The 14,848-nt window shown below is 34.9% G+C and overlaps 1 long non-coding RNA gene across 3 annotated transcripts in view; it reads left to right on the forward strand.

Annotated features, from left to right (window-relative positions):
- Positions 1–1,852: 1,852 nt before the first annotated feature.
- The window catches only part of LOC141553723 (uncharacterized), a 94,845-nt gene continuing 81,849 nt past the window's right edge, over positions 1,853–14,848 (forward strand). For 2 of the 3 annotated variants that reach the window (XR_012485604.1, XR_012485605.1), the window contains exons 1-4: positions 1,853–2,012; positions 2,789–2,855; positions 3,413–3,462; positions 3,853–3,986. This is a non-coding gene — a long non-coding RNA (uncharacterized LOC141553723). Of the gene's footprint in view, positions 2,013–2,759; positions 2,856–3,412; positions 3,463–3,852; positions 3,987–14,848 lie in introns of all 3 variants that reach the window. The other variant, XR_012485606.1, reaches the window with a different exon arrangement.

The raw sequence follows: 14,848 nt of genomic DNA on the forward strand, positions 1-14,848 counted from the left end.
AGTGCTGAGAGTAGTAGCTTATTAAATGCTTGTTGTTTGATTATTATATGTCAGAAACTATGTGCTGGGGGTATAAATCTTAAAATGAAATAGTTCTTATCCTCAAGGGATTTGCATTTTATTAGGGGAGATGTATTAAATCTTCTTTGCATATACAAAATAAATACAAGATAAATTGAGAAGTGGAGAAAATCTGTTTGCTACTGGGATTTAGTGGGATCAGAAAGAGGTTTCATGTAGAAAGGTGTCTTTTAGCAAAGTTTTGAAGGAACTTAAAGAAATTTAAATAATTTAAATTTAAAGAAATTATTTAAATTTAATTTAAAGAAGAATTTAAAGAAATGAGGTAAGGAGGGAATTCAATCTAGGCTCATGAGGCTTAGAGGAATAGCCAGTGCAAAGTTACTGATATAGTAGATGATATATCATATGTTAGAACCATTAAAAATGGTATTTGGTGTTTGACTAACCCATATAGTATAGAAAAAGGTAGTGATGCATTTTAAAATTGGAAAAGGAGGGGGCCAGATTGTGAAGTATTTTAACAGCCAAATAGAGGATCCAAATGATATAGTTAACCTTGGAAATTTATTAAGTTTAGGACTTGTCTTTTTTAGGACTAAATTTACTTTGGCACCTGTGTGGAAAATGGGCTGGGGGTGGGAGCTGGAACTATGGAGACCAAGGAAGAAATAATTGAAATGGCAGAGGAGAAGGGGGAAAGGGAACTAGTATTTATTAAATACCTATATGTGCTTAAACCTTAATAAATATTTAGACTAGATGGGAAATGATAACTGCTAGAACTGGAGAGCTATGATGTGAGTAGAGATGGATATAAGATATGTTATCTAAATAGAAATCCAATATTTTCCTGCAGAGAAGTCTGCCCAGTGGACTGGTTTTGCTTTTATATGTCTTGCTCTCTCACTAATACTCTCTTTGATGCTCTTAAATAATTTGGCTTTTTACAAAGATTTGCCTCATAAATATTAACCAGTAAAAATATTAAGAAAATGAGCTGATTGCAAAAGTCAGAGCTTGTGCAGGATGATGATGATGATATAATATAATTTGATAGAATTTATAGAATTTTAAGGCTTAGGAAATGCCATTCTCTTATGACCCCTTTATGATAGGTAGCAAGAATATTATTATTCCCATTTAACAGATTAAAAAGTCAAGGCTCAGAGAGATAGATTGACTTGGATCACATTCAGTGAGTGTGAAAGGTGGAATTTGAAACCAGGTCTCAATTAATTCAAAGTCTGGTACTTGATTGTACTGTGTAGAAAGAGGCAGGCAAAAAAGAGAAATTCAAAATTTTACAGTTGTAATAATGATAAATGCAGAGTTGTGTTTTATTCTGAAAAAAACTGAGGGGATACTGAAAATATTTGATTTCCAAAATATTAAGTACTTTGATCTGTGTTTCTATGTGTTTCAAATTCAGTATTTGGTCTTTAAGAGGGAAGCAAACTCTGAACTTGGTGCCTCTTGTCAATTCAAAGTCAATACACATCACAGGAAAACAATATTAAAAGAGAAATTAGGTAAGTCGTTATTTTACTACCACAGTACAAAACTAAACCAAGACATGGAACTAAATGGTGACAGCTGGGTTGAGATTAGCTTTATTTTCCTGTTTTAGACACTGGGGTCAGTTGATTCCATACAAGTCTGGAATATATTTATTACCTTTAATAAAAGAAAAGAATTTCAGAAGCATCTTTTAACTAGGCATTCTGGGAATAGTTTGCTTTTCCCCCCTGAGTCAGCTGTATGCGCTCTGGGCACTGAACTGTGTGCAGATGCTAATGGACATGAGGAGCCTGGGGCAAGTTAACGATGAAGAAGAGCCAAATGAAACACTGAGCTTTTCAACTGCAAACATTCCTGAGCTTGTTAAACTGGGTGAAAAGAACCCAACCAGATGGGAGATGGAGGAGAAAACAGATGACCACTGCATCTAAACAGACCCAGGCCATATTGAGAAATCAGGCTCTGAAAAGGTACTTTTAATTCTGAGTATTTTATCTTCCTTCATGTTCAGTTTTAGGATCTGCACCTTAGATGTGTTATTTTCCAATCAACAGGCATTTATTTAATGATTTTCTATGCTGAGCACTGTGCTGGGCCCCCGTAGGATACAAATATACTATTTAAGCACTGACCCCAAGGGATTTGTGTTTTAGTTGGTGAGACATAATCTTTGTAAATGAATGACTAGAGAACAAAGCAGCAGAATATAGCTTCCTCATCTAGAAAATGAAGAGTCTGAGGTAAATTAACTCTAAAGTCCCTTCCAACTCTAAATCTATGGTCCTGTAGAGAAGAAGGTAGTGGAAAGATCACTGGATTTAAAGCTAAAGCATTGATGTTCAAATCTCAGCTGTGCTACTTGTTACCTCTAAGATCTGAATTGGGCTATTGATCCTCACTGGGCCTCATTTGCAAAGTGATAGGGTTGATATTAGCAATATCACTTGGACCTATATAATTAGGCACTTTGTAATATGGTATAGCCATTTAGAAAAGGTCTGTCAATAAGAAGGGGCTAATTGGTAGGGCACAGACAATAAATACAAAGGAATTAGAAGCAAGAGAAAGTCATATGAATTGATATTGTTGGGTAGGATGTTGGACTTAAAAGGTAGATGAAATATGAATGGGTGGGGTTATATATTAATGACTATTAAAAACTTCAGCATGAGCTTGTTTTTCCCTTTTGTCTTAAAATGCAAAAATATCTCAATGAGGAAAATATTGTCAAGAATGAATTTCACAGGTGATGACATGAAAAATGGAGATATGAAGCGATATTCATGACCCTGCAAGGTGGAATAGCAGAACTGGTATGTTTAAAAAAAATTGTGTTTATCATTTGGTATTGAGATGAAGAGAAACTAAGAGAACAATGAAGGTCAGTCCAAATTTCCTGACACTCAGGAGTGCCCTTAGTTCTTTGGAATAAAAAGAAATCTTGAATACTCGTCTACAGAGTGAGGCATTTAGACTACATGGTATCTAAGGTCTTTTCCAGCTCTGACATTCTATGATTGTATAATTGATATACTCAGGGAGACATGAAAGAAAATTTATTCTCATATCCCTGTGCAAATGAACCTGAATGTGACAAGCTAGGTTCGATTTCATAAAATCTAACATTCATTTTTTCCTCTTGAGCAATTTTACCCCTGTGAAATTCAGGAGAAGGATAAACATGTTTACACATGATTCATTTCCACGTAAATCATCAAAATGTGAGAACTGCTGCTGAGGAAAGTACTTTTTTTTTCCTTCTGTTGTATAAGCTGGGGTTCTGGGAAACAGGAAATCACAAAACTCTAAAGTATCTAGCTTTAGGTAAGCTGGATACAATTCCCTATTGTATTTTCTATCTCAATTTTAGGTCAGAATGCTTGAATTGAAGAAAATTATGTTCAAAACTGAATTCACTGAGTAAGTGGGCTTCAAGGATTGTATTCCCTAAATGCTTAAAAGAGATAATTTTAAAATGTGATAGTCAATGATTCAGTAGTCCTTACCTTAATACTTAGCATCTGGGTCTTTGGTAATGGTTGATTAATCCTTTGAGAGAATAAAGTGACTGCTTTACTTTCTATCCTATATAGCAAGATTGCTTTCAGTTTGAATGATATTGCAATTTCATATTTGGATGGAGTAATTTTAAAATTTCCAGCAATTTTATGTAGGATTTTCTGATCTGTTGAGTGTTTCTATGAACCCTTACCTACTAGAGGTTAATGAATATTTGGTATCTCAATGAGTTTTATATCTGCTAGAGGTAACACATTTTCTACTAATATATCTCTTCTCTATGACTTATAGTGCTGCATTATATTGTCACATGAATAATATATGATTTAAGAAACAATTCAGCATAGTGGAGAAAATGTTGGAAGTGGAGTCAGAAAAATCCAGTTTCAAGTACTGCTTTGGACACATTAGCTGGGTGACCATGGGTGAGTTTTTTCACTTCTTAATGCTCATTCCATTCCCAAATCTGAACTTTACAAAGCTATAAATGAGAGAGAGGTGACTTATTTACATAGATAGAAGCACTTTTACACAGAAATTTGCCTGCATTGGCACAATCATTGTTCTAGTTTCTCCTTGTACACAGTCCCTATCCCCCAATAAAAGATGTACTCATATATTTGTATAACATCTTACTTAAATTGTTCATCTGTGTAGCTATTAGAACTTTGGATATGGGAGTAGGGTGCAAGATGCGAAGTGTATTAACTATATTGCTCAAATGTATGATTTCTGGTATATATGAATAAAGAGCTAGAAAAAACCCCAGATATTGTCCAGCAATTCATGGGGTCTTAATCTTTTATGTCATAGACCCTTTTGGTGAAACTTATGGACTCCTTCTCAGATTCCTACTTTTTAAATGCATAAAATAAAATATATAGGATTGCAAAGAAAATGAATAGTATTGAAATACAGTTATTTATATCTATCTATCATTTCTCTATCTCTACCTATCTTTTTTTTTTTTTTTTTTTTTTTTTTTTTTTTGGAGAGGGGGGCACAAGGTAAAGTGACTTGCCCAGAGTCACATAGTTAGTAAATGTTGTGTCTGAGGCCTGATTTGAACTCATGTTCCCTTTTCTCCAGAGCTGCTTCTCTATTCACTATGCCAACTAATTGCCCCTCAAAATATATGTTAAAAATGTTCACAGATACCTGGTTGGGAATCTATAATCTAGTCAAAATTCTTCATTTTATAGAACAGGAAATTTTAAACTAAAGAGATCTACTGACTGTGTGACAAGGTCACACAGCTATTTACTAGCAGATTCTAGACTAGAATTTGCCTCTCTTGACTGAGGTCTAGTGTTTCTCACAGCAGACCACACCAAAAGAATGAATCCTTAGATTGCTAAGGAAAAGCAAATCTGCATTTTTGTTTTTACTTTCAGGTTTGCAAATTCTGAATTCATTTCCAATTGTTCTGTTTTTATAAAGATTGAATTTTTCATGGTTTCTATACAACAATTATTCTTTCCCAGTTCCATAGCTCTGATTTTATAAGCATGGGGAACTCCCTGGTGTAGGAACTCTCTCCTCTAAAGCTGATCTGGAACTCATCTGCAATTTAGAATCTTACAGAATTGCTTGAAGACACTGACAAGTCAAGGGATTTGCTCAGTTCACATATCTAGCATGTATCAGGCAGAATTTGAACTTGGCTCTTCCCAGTTTTAAGGCCAGCCCTTTACCCATTATGCTAGACTTTCTTTTCTATAAGAATTTTATGTGTTATAATCCACATTACTGCTTCTCTGCATATTCATGTTAATATTGATCTAATTCTACAGCATGAATTTTGCTGCTTAGTAAAAAGGATTGAAGCATTTGGTCTTCTTCCTTTACAAATGAGGAAACTGAGGTCTAGAAAGTGAAATGATTTGTTCTCAATCATAAGGCTAATTAGTGGTAGAGAAGGGACAATAACCTGGGATGCATCATTTACTACATGAAGGGTAATGGCCAGAAATGTATCACTCTAATTAATTAAGTGCTTAGAAGGCAGGTTAATTAGTAAGTTCCCCAAGGCATTGAAACTGATAAGTCTGTGAAAATTTGGCTTCTTCATGCCTGATGCAGAATGGACATCAGAGCTCAGGGAAGTTGCCTTATATCAGGGCTTTTTTCTTTTTTTTGTTTTTTTTTTGTTTTTTTTGAATCGTTAACTTCTCTGTCAGTCTGATAAAACTTATGGAGTTCTTCTCCTAATAATATTTTTGAATATATACATTACAAATATATGCATAGTATTATAAAAGAAGTCAATTATGCTAAAATATACTAATCAAAACATATTAAAAGTTAATTCATCCTAAATTAAAAATATCTGTCTTAGATAATCATCAGCCTTTTTACATCACCACCCATTGTTCCACCATGATCCTGGGAAGGAACTATCCAAACAAATTACAAATCAATGGATTGCTCCTTGGCTTCAGTATACACATACCAAGGGGTCATAAGATTACATGGTCAGAACCTGAAAGGATTTCAAAAACCATTATTTCACTCCTCAAGTAAAATGTAAGCTCCTTAAGGGTAGATAGTATCTTATTATTTTTTAATTCTATGCCTTGTACATGATAAGAGAAAATAAAAGAGAACAGGCACTATGAGAACATTGTGTGTGTATATGCATGTATATAAATATTTTGTGTGTGTGTGTATGTGTATATATATATAGTGCATATGTTATGTATATATGTATATGCTGTATATAATAAACATCTAAAATACTGTCTTTCTAGAGACAGAGTTGCTTGGAAATTTAAAATGAATTTGGAATTTGAAAGCCTGAAGATTGTCATAAAAATATAGATAATAGTAAAAAATGTTGTTGAATTCTTTTGAATTAAATCTAGTCTGACCTCCTTAATTTCATTATGATTCCTGCAGGTGTCAAATGTCCCTGGCTTTTGGTTTTCAAAGAAACAACCTTAAAAAAAATTTTTTTTTGCATCATTCATTGAACAATTGTAAAAATCTGAACTAGGCAAGGGTTAAAGTGGCATGATGCATTAGCTGATCATGTATTTAACATTAATCCCTGGAGCCCAAACTCCACCCCTGGATTAATCATACTAAGATATGACCCCAAATTTAACATATCCATTCAGAGACAGGTTTTTCAGGAGACAGGCCCTTGCCTGAAGCAAGAAATTCTCTAGGACCAATCCAGATCATTCAAAGGAGGAGACTGAAAATTGTATAATTTATGAATGGTCCCTGACTGTAAGAAATAAAACTGAGTATTGGAAAGGAAAACTGGACATATTCACTGCCCAAGACATTCCTGTAAGAAACTTTTAATATAGGCAAAGTGCATTTTTTTTTCTTTTTTTTAATGAAAAGAGCTTAAAACTCTTTCATAGATCTCTAGTACTACGAGAGCATGGTTAGGTTTCTGCAGAACTCTGCATGTAACCTCGTGATACACCTGTCATCTTCAGAAGATTCCTTCTCAAAAAGGTGGGAACTTGTCTTAGATGATGAAAAGATAAAAGACAAAATAGGTGATTACAGGTTTTCAGAGGTGGGCTTGTTGGGCAGGGATAGGGGTGTCTAGGGGTTAAATGTTGGTTTAAAATGTCAATTTTCACTCTTTTTCTCTCTCCCAAGGTTCATCCAACAAAACTTCCATAGCCAGTCACATCCCCTTATCACTTTTCCAGCCCAGCTTTCTTACTCTAATTGTTGGACGGAGAACTGATAAGGGTAGGTGACTGACATGCACAACCTTGAGGAATTTCAGCCTTACTTCTTCTTGGGTGACAGGGCCTGTGTTCTATGGGTGTTTATTTACCTCATCAGCAAGCATGAAATATATATGATTGAGATACATATAGACTTATGCATCTCTGTATATATGGATTATCTTTCTTAAAGACATTGCTCCTGAAGATTTTATTTGTAAAGGTCTGAAGGCAGCAACTCTGCCACTTGGTTTTATGATCTTTCCTGATAATCTTTCCTGCCCTCAGGGAAACTTCTAAACCTTAATCACAGCATATACCTAGAAGGGGAAAAAAACTAGACTGATTTCAGGGCCTCTGAATTTCATGTGCTTTTGTTCCCCAGAAGGCTACTTATAAAGCAGCAATGATAGCATGGATTTGAAGACAATTTAGACAAAAAGTCTAAATGCCAGAGAAAAATTATTTTTCTATTGTCAATATGTCTTATTAATCTGGGGCTCTCAATCTGGGGTATATGAATGTGTTTTTCAAAAATATTTTTATAATAGCAGTTCTGTGAAATTGGTTTCTTTTGTTATACTATATACTTTATTTTATGCATTTAAAAACTTAATTCTGAAAAGGGGGTACATGGACTTCACCAAACTTCAAAAGAAATCTGTGACATTCACAAAAAATGTTAAGCTTTGTCTTTCATAATTAAGAAACAGTAAAATTTGATTTATAATTGAACAGACTCAAAATTATATTCTTCATGGCATATGAGAGGAGATTTATGTTGATTTGGCAATATTTAAACCACTTGTTAGAATTTTTGATGTTTAGTGATTTTTTTTTAAGGTAAGCATCCAAAATGGGCATATGGGCATATTTATGTAGATGCTTTTTGTCAGTGCTTCCCAGTCTCTTGGATTTCTTACCGTGGCTACTTCCTCTCTTAAGGTGTAATAAAATGTATCCATGCTTTAGAAGCCAATTCCTTGAACCTGCTGTGAGCACAAAATATCATCACTAATGATGATGATGGCTAATTCTCTGGTGATATGCTTCTCTGAACTTAGGCAGATTCTCTGATGCTTGTTACCAGGGCCATGTTCAAAGTTTTTTGATGAAGTAAAACTATATTTCCTTTATATAAGTTTTGAAAATACAGGATTCCTTCTAAGCTATGATGAAATATCAATATAGTTTAGTGTAGCATATGCATTGATTTAAATATATATGTATGTGCTTACATTTTAAACATTTTATATAAGCTTATATATACATTAAAGAGAGAAAGCAGCTGATACAATAGGAATAATAATGTTCCTCGCAATAGGCAGATAGAATTGATTGATTTCCTTTTAGGTGGAAAATCCGTTTGCTTTTTCAGATTAGCAATTAGCAAAAATGTTCTACTATAATTTATAAATTATAATATTTATCTACTATTTAGAGAGATGCCTGAGTCACTGAGAACCTAAGGAACTTGTCCAAGAGCAAACAGCCAGTACGTTTTAGAAATAGAATTGGAATCCATGCCTTTCTGACTCTGAAGCCAGCTAACTATACATTTTGCTATGGAATCTTTCAGAATTGATTCTATCAGCTAAAAATGGTTAGGCCTTTTCCATACTAATGTGCTTGAAAAATGAATATTGGAAGAAAAGAAAAGCACCCGATATTTATAGCTGTCATATATATACACACATATATATAGCTATGCACACAAAAATACATAAAGATATATAGATATAGATATACACACATTTAGAAATATATATTTCTATACACACATATGGATAAATGTAAATATATAACACACATATATCAATATATAGAGATATAGATATATACACATATACACCTCTCTCTCTATATATACATATATATATATATACATAGATAGATATATACATAGATAGATATATAGATATAGATATATATTTATACTTAGCTTTGGGATTTTTAAAGCATTTTGTATCTATTATCTCATTTGTGCCTTACAATAGCTCTAGGGAGTACAGTGTGCTGTTGTGAGTAGAATCAGACTCAAGATTAACCTGCCTCTGACAGAAATATGTGCAACTGCTCACATTTTCAGTGTCCGTAGACAACTCTCTGAGTTGCACAAATGTTCTCTGTGGATAAAGGGTGTTTCCTCAACCTACATATTAGTAAAAACACAAATTCTGACCAACCTCCTCTCCAAAGAAAATAATCATAAAACATCCCACAAATCTGTCAGTTAGATACAGTATTTGTAGTAACAAATATTAATTTAGAGGGAAAATAGGCTCACAGGAGTCACAGGGCTAGGGAAAAATAGAAGCTAATATTTATATAGGCAACTAGGTGATAGAGTGCTGGGCCTGGAGTCAGGATGATGAGTCTTCTTGAGTTCAAATCCAGTCTTAGACACATATTAGTTGTGTGAACTTGAGCAAGTCACTTAACCCTATTTGCCTCATTTTCCTCATCTGTGAAATCAGCTGGAGAAAGAAATGACAAATCATTCTAGTATCTCTGCCCAGAAAATCCTAAAAGGGATCACAAAGAGTCAGACATGACTGGAAAATGATTAAAATTATTATCTCTATTGATCCTCCCAGCAACTCTAGGAGGTAAACACTTATTATGATTCTCATCATAAGGAAATTGAGTCTGGGAACATTACTTGCTCAGTCTCTCACTGAGTCACAACCAGCAAGTGTCTGAGGCTGGATTTGAATTCAAGTTTATCCTGACTCCAGGCCCGTGCTTTTGTCCACTGTGCCACCTATGTGGTCCAAATTTCAGAGGTGGAATTTCTCCAGGTCTTTCCAGTCCAAATCAAATGGGCTTTCCCCTGTGCTCTACTTCACACACTCAAGGAAGCAATAATAAAACCTTTGGCTAATGCCAACAACAAAAAGTAGGAAATTGAGGTCAAAGATCCCTCTCTGCCCCATATAGTTAAAATGTTTAGCTAGCTGTGTATTCTTGGGGGAATACCTTAACCTCTCTGAATCTTCCTTCTTTGCATAAATGGGGATTTGGAATAGGTTACTGCCCAGGTATCTTCCAGCTCTGATTTTGTGAGCAGCAAAATTTCAAAGATGAAGCTGTTAAAACCAAAATGGATTAAGCTAGAAAATATTAAGAGCTATTAGGTACCTGGAAATGAAACCTGCACAAATTGCCACATAAAACCTATTTTCATACAGCCTAAAAGGTTATAGTAGTCCCTTGTGGTAGTAGAAATTTCCAGGTGGTACTGTGATTAGAATGCTGAACTCATGATAAACCTGAGTTTAAAATCTCAGACATGTATTGTCTGTGTGACTATGGACAAGTGATTTACCCCTTCTCAGTCTCAGTTTCCTTATCTGTGAAATGAGGATAATAATAGCATCTATCTCTCAGGGTTGTTGTGAGGATCAAATAAGATAATCATTTTAAAGTGCTTACCACAGTGCCTGGCATGCAGTAATTGTCAAATAAAATTTTAGCTATCATCTTTAGCGCTCTCTATCCATCTCTTTCTTAAGGATAATTCTATGAGTAAGAAGGGCAAGTCTTTATCTCATTTTCCTTTGTTGGGTAGACCTGTGTGCAAAAATAAGAAGTAGAATATTAACTGGATGCTCCCCTTCCTCCTACTCCTCCAATCCCACATTTTTCCTTTTGCTTGAGTTTTTCAGCATGGTTGCTACAGCCATGATTGAAGTGTGTGTGTGTGTGTGTGTGTGTGTGTGTGTGTGTGTGTGTGTGTGTGTGTTTTAAGACATTTTTCTTCCACTAGGTGGAATGTCACCTTTTGTTCTCCAGGGAGCAAACTCTCCAAGTCTATTGTACTCAGATTGGATTTTTGACTAATTTGTGAAATGATATATGAACTTACATGTACTTCATAGAAACATCTTTGTAGGAAATTTGATAGCTTTTCACATTCCCAAGTATACTGGTACTTAGCTGGAGTTTCCCAACCATTTCTGTAAATTATGCCAACAGATTTGTGTGAGGAGATAGGAAGACAAATATGTCTCCTCCTCCTCCTCCTCCTCCTCCTCCTCCTCCTCCTCCTCCTCCTCCTCTCCTCCTCCTCCTCCTCCTCCTCCTCCCTCCTCGTCCTCCTCCCTCCTCCTCCTCTTCTTCTTCTTCTTCTTCTTCTTCTTCTTCTTCTTCTTCTTCTTCTTCTTCTTCTTCTTCTTCTTCTTCTTCTTCTTCTTCTTCTTCTTCTTCTTCTTCTTCTTCTTCTTCTTCTTCTTCTTCTTCTTCTTCTTCTTTTTCTTCTCCTCCTCCTTCTCCTTCTCCTTCTCCTTCTTCTCCTCCTTCTCCTTCTTCTCCTCCTTCTCTTCCTCTTCCTTCTCCTTCTTCTTCCCTTTACTTCCTACACTTATTCTACTGTGTTTCTTTTTATTTTTCATCTTTTTTTATTAGAAAATTGTGAGCACTGGTAATAGTGAGCACTAGGCCAAATTGTAAAGTAATGAAATGTGACTCTGTCTGTGTCTTCTCTTTGCTATGAGTCCTACTTTATTCCAAGTGCTTCACTTTTTTTTTCTATATAAATTATATCTTAATTATGAACCCTGGTCCCTTTGTAGACCCCTTTTCAGAAGATGATCTGATAAAGCTTAAAGATTTATATCCATAGAATTGTGGAGCTCAAATGGAACTTGGAAATCCATTAATCCATTAGTCCATTAACCTTTCATTTTACAGATGAGAAAACTGAGGCCTAGAGAGGGGAAGTAACCAGATTCTGACTCTAGAAATATTCTGCTTCCCTCTGGAGTTTTCTGGTATCTTAAAATTTGAGAATTTATTCAAATTATGAGACCAATTATAGCTCCTTCTCTCTACCCCCTTCCTTTCTTTTTTTAGGAAGTTTTAATAATGCTCTCCTTGTATTACAGAAATTTTAAGAGTATTAGTGATTTTTTTTGTATACCATTAATCTTTAGAACAAATTTAGATTGAGAGCACCTTGAATAATGAATTTTTAAAAATTATTATTATTATTATTATTTTTTTTTTGCTGAGGCAATTGGGGTTAAGTGATTTGCCCAGGGTCACACAGCTAGGAAGTGTGAAGTGTCTGAGATCACATTTGAACTCAGGTCCTCCTGACTTCAGGAGAGCTGGTGCTCTATCCACTTTACCACCTAGCTACCCAAATTAACACATTGATTATATTGTTGATGTTCCATCAATTCATTTGTGTCCAACTCTTTTTGACCCCATTTGGGGTTTTCTTGGTAAAGATTCTGGAGTGGTTTACTAGTTCCTCCTCCAGCTCATTTTATAGATGAAGAAACTGAGATAAACAGGGTCAAGTGATTTGCTCAATCACACAATAAGTGTCTGAAGTTAGATTTGAAGAAAGGAAAATTTTTCCTGATTCAAGGCTTGGAACTCTACCCACTGGGCCTGATCAGATACCTAAATTATAAAGAGATCATTTTTAGTTTTTCAGCTGTTTTTCATTGTTCAGCAGTTAGTTTATGGATAATCCTGGATCTTGAGTTTGTTCTATGAAGAGTTAAGATACTGATGATGGTGATGGTGTTGAGCATGTATGTATATGTATGTATGAACATGAATTTTTTTGTATATGCTAACTCCACAGGAAACCTATACCTCTTAATTTATTTGCTTTTTATGGAATAGAATTGAACTTAACATATTACTTTAAGGTAACCATATAACCATGATTAATTCAGATTTGACCAAAAGTGAGATTAGTCAAATTTTTGATAGTCCATCTATATTGTCCCATCATTCTCATCTCTCAAAAAGCTTGAAATACAGAAAACCAATTCTGACTGTTTTGTGACTTGGTTTGACTCAAGTGGGTATATTTCTGCTGTGTCTGTAGACACAATCTAAAGAATCAAAATTACTAGCTAACATTATACTAGCCTAGGGTTTTAAGCCCAAACTCTTATTATGGAAAATTCAATGATTTTTCCTGGGAGTTCTGGCTTAAGGCACACTGATAAGGACAATTAGATTATTCATCTCTCCTGATCTTCTACATACCATCATATCTATAGCCTAAGAAAAACATACCCCATCAGTTTTGCCCTTTAAGTCCAGACACTGAATAGAGTTTTCCAGGCTTAGAGTTTCTCATAATAGAATTCCACATGAGAAAGTTAGAGAGAGTGTGCTGGCCTTTCTGTCTATAGCAACTAGACAGCATTGCTCCTCTTCCTGCCTATTCTACTTCCTCATCTGCCTCTATTTACTTAGCCATGAAAAGAAGGCTTACTTCTGGTTGGGAATGACTGACTCTGCTTATTTCCATGTAAATAAGCCATTCCAAGGGAATTAAAGGAAACCCAGACTTGTCTGGTATGTCAAGACTTCTGGAGGTTAGATCAAAAGGTAGCAATTCAACCTTGTCACCGGCTCACTTGCTCTGCCAAACATGCGGCACTAATATTGAATCCATAAAGAAGAATTTCCTTATTGTTTTGGGAGGAAGACTTTCATAAGATTTCATAAGATCTTTCATAAGAGGTCTATGAAGAACATCAAAGCAAAGTCAGGAAATTTCATTTTGCAGTGATATTAAAGCCATTCCTGACCTTCAAGTTGCCCCTAACCACCTGCTATTAATCTGAATCAGAGCAGTAAGGTGCTTGGAAAGATACTGGGTCTGGAATTAAAGGACTGAATTCAAATCTTGCCTCTGCCATTTATGAGCTGTGTGATCTTGGTCAATTCCCTCTGCTTTGTGAGTTCTCATTTTTTTTACCTAGAAGATGACACAATTAGATCACAATAACTCAAGGTCCCTTGAATCTCTAAATCTATGATCTGATATGTATAAGATACCTGCCCCCCTTCTCTAATTATAAGAATTCATAGAAGTGAGATTTCAAGATATAGAATATTCTTTGGATTCACCCACTAATTTTGTAGTAGCTTCTTCTTTCCACTTTGTGTACTATCTTGAGAGAAGTTGATGTTGAGGCTGGACTTGCCCATTTATGTGCCTGCTATCTCAATGACTATAGATCATTCTTTTTCTTTCACTTTGAGTGGTTTTTTTTTTTTTTTTTTGGGTTGAATCTGGTCATCCGAATGAGATGGGTTTGTTCTTTATTTATGCTGACCTTTGTCTTAATGATAATAATTATAATGGTGATAGCTAACATTTGTGTAGCAATTACTTTGTGCCAGACATGTGCTCAGCATTTAAAAATTATTATTTAATTTGGTCCTAACAAAAACCTTGGTGAAGTAGGTATTATTATCACACCTTTTTACTGAATAGGTAATGGAGACAATGTTTAAAGTCATTTAAAGTGACTTGCCTAGCATCACACAGATAGTAAGTTTCTGCCTTCAGATTGGAACTCAGGATCTCCTGACTCCAGATTTGGTACTCTATATATGTTTGGATTGCTTTTCAAAATGATGGTGATAACATACCAATTGTAAAGACTGGAGAAGCAGATTAAATTGGACCCTTTTCAAGAATTGTAGAGCTCTGAAAGTTGAATATGGGGGGTATGGAAAACATGATCAGCTGCTTGTGAGAGAAAGACATGATCATTGATTATATGTGGATTGGGATAGGAATCTCAGTAAGAGCAGTTTTTCTATTTCTT

The sequence above is a fragment of the Sminthopsis crassicaudata genome, chromosome 2 (genome assembly GCF_048593235.1).
Source record: "Sminthopsis crassicaudata isolate SCR6 chromosome 2, ASM4859323v1, whole genome shotgun sequence".
Classification (NCBI taxonomy): Eukaryota; Metazoa; Chordata; class Mammalia; order Dasyuromorphia; family Dasyuridae; genus Sminthopsis; species Sminthopsis crassicaudata.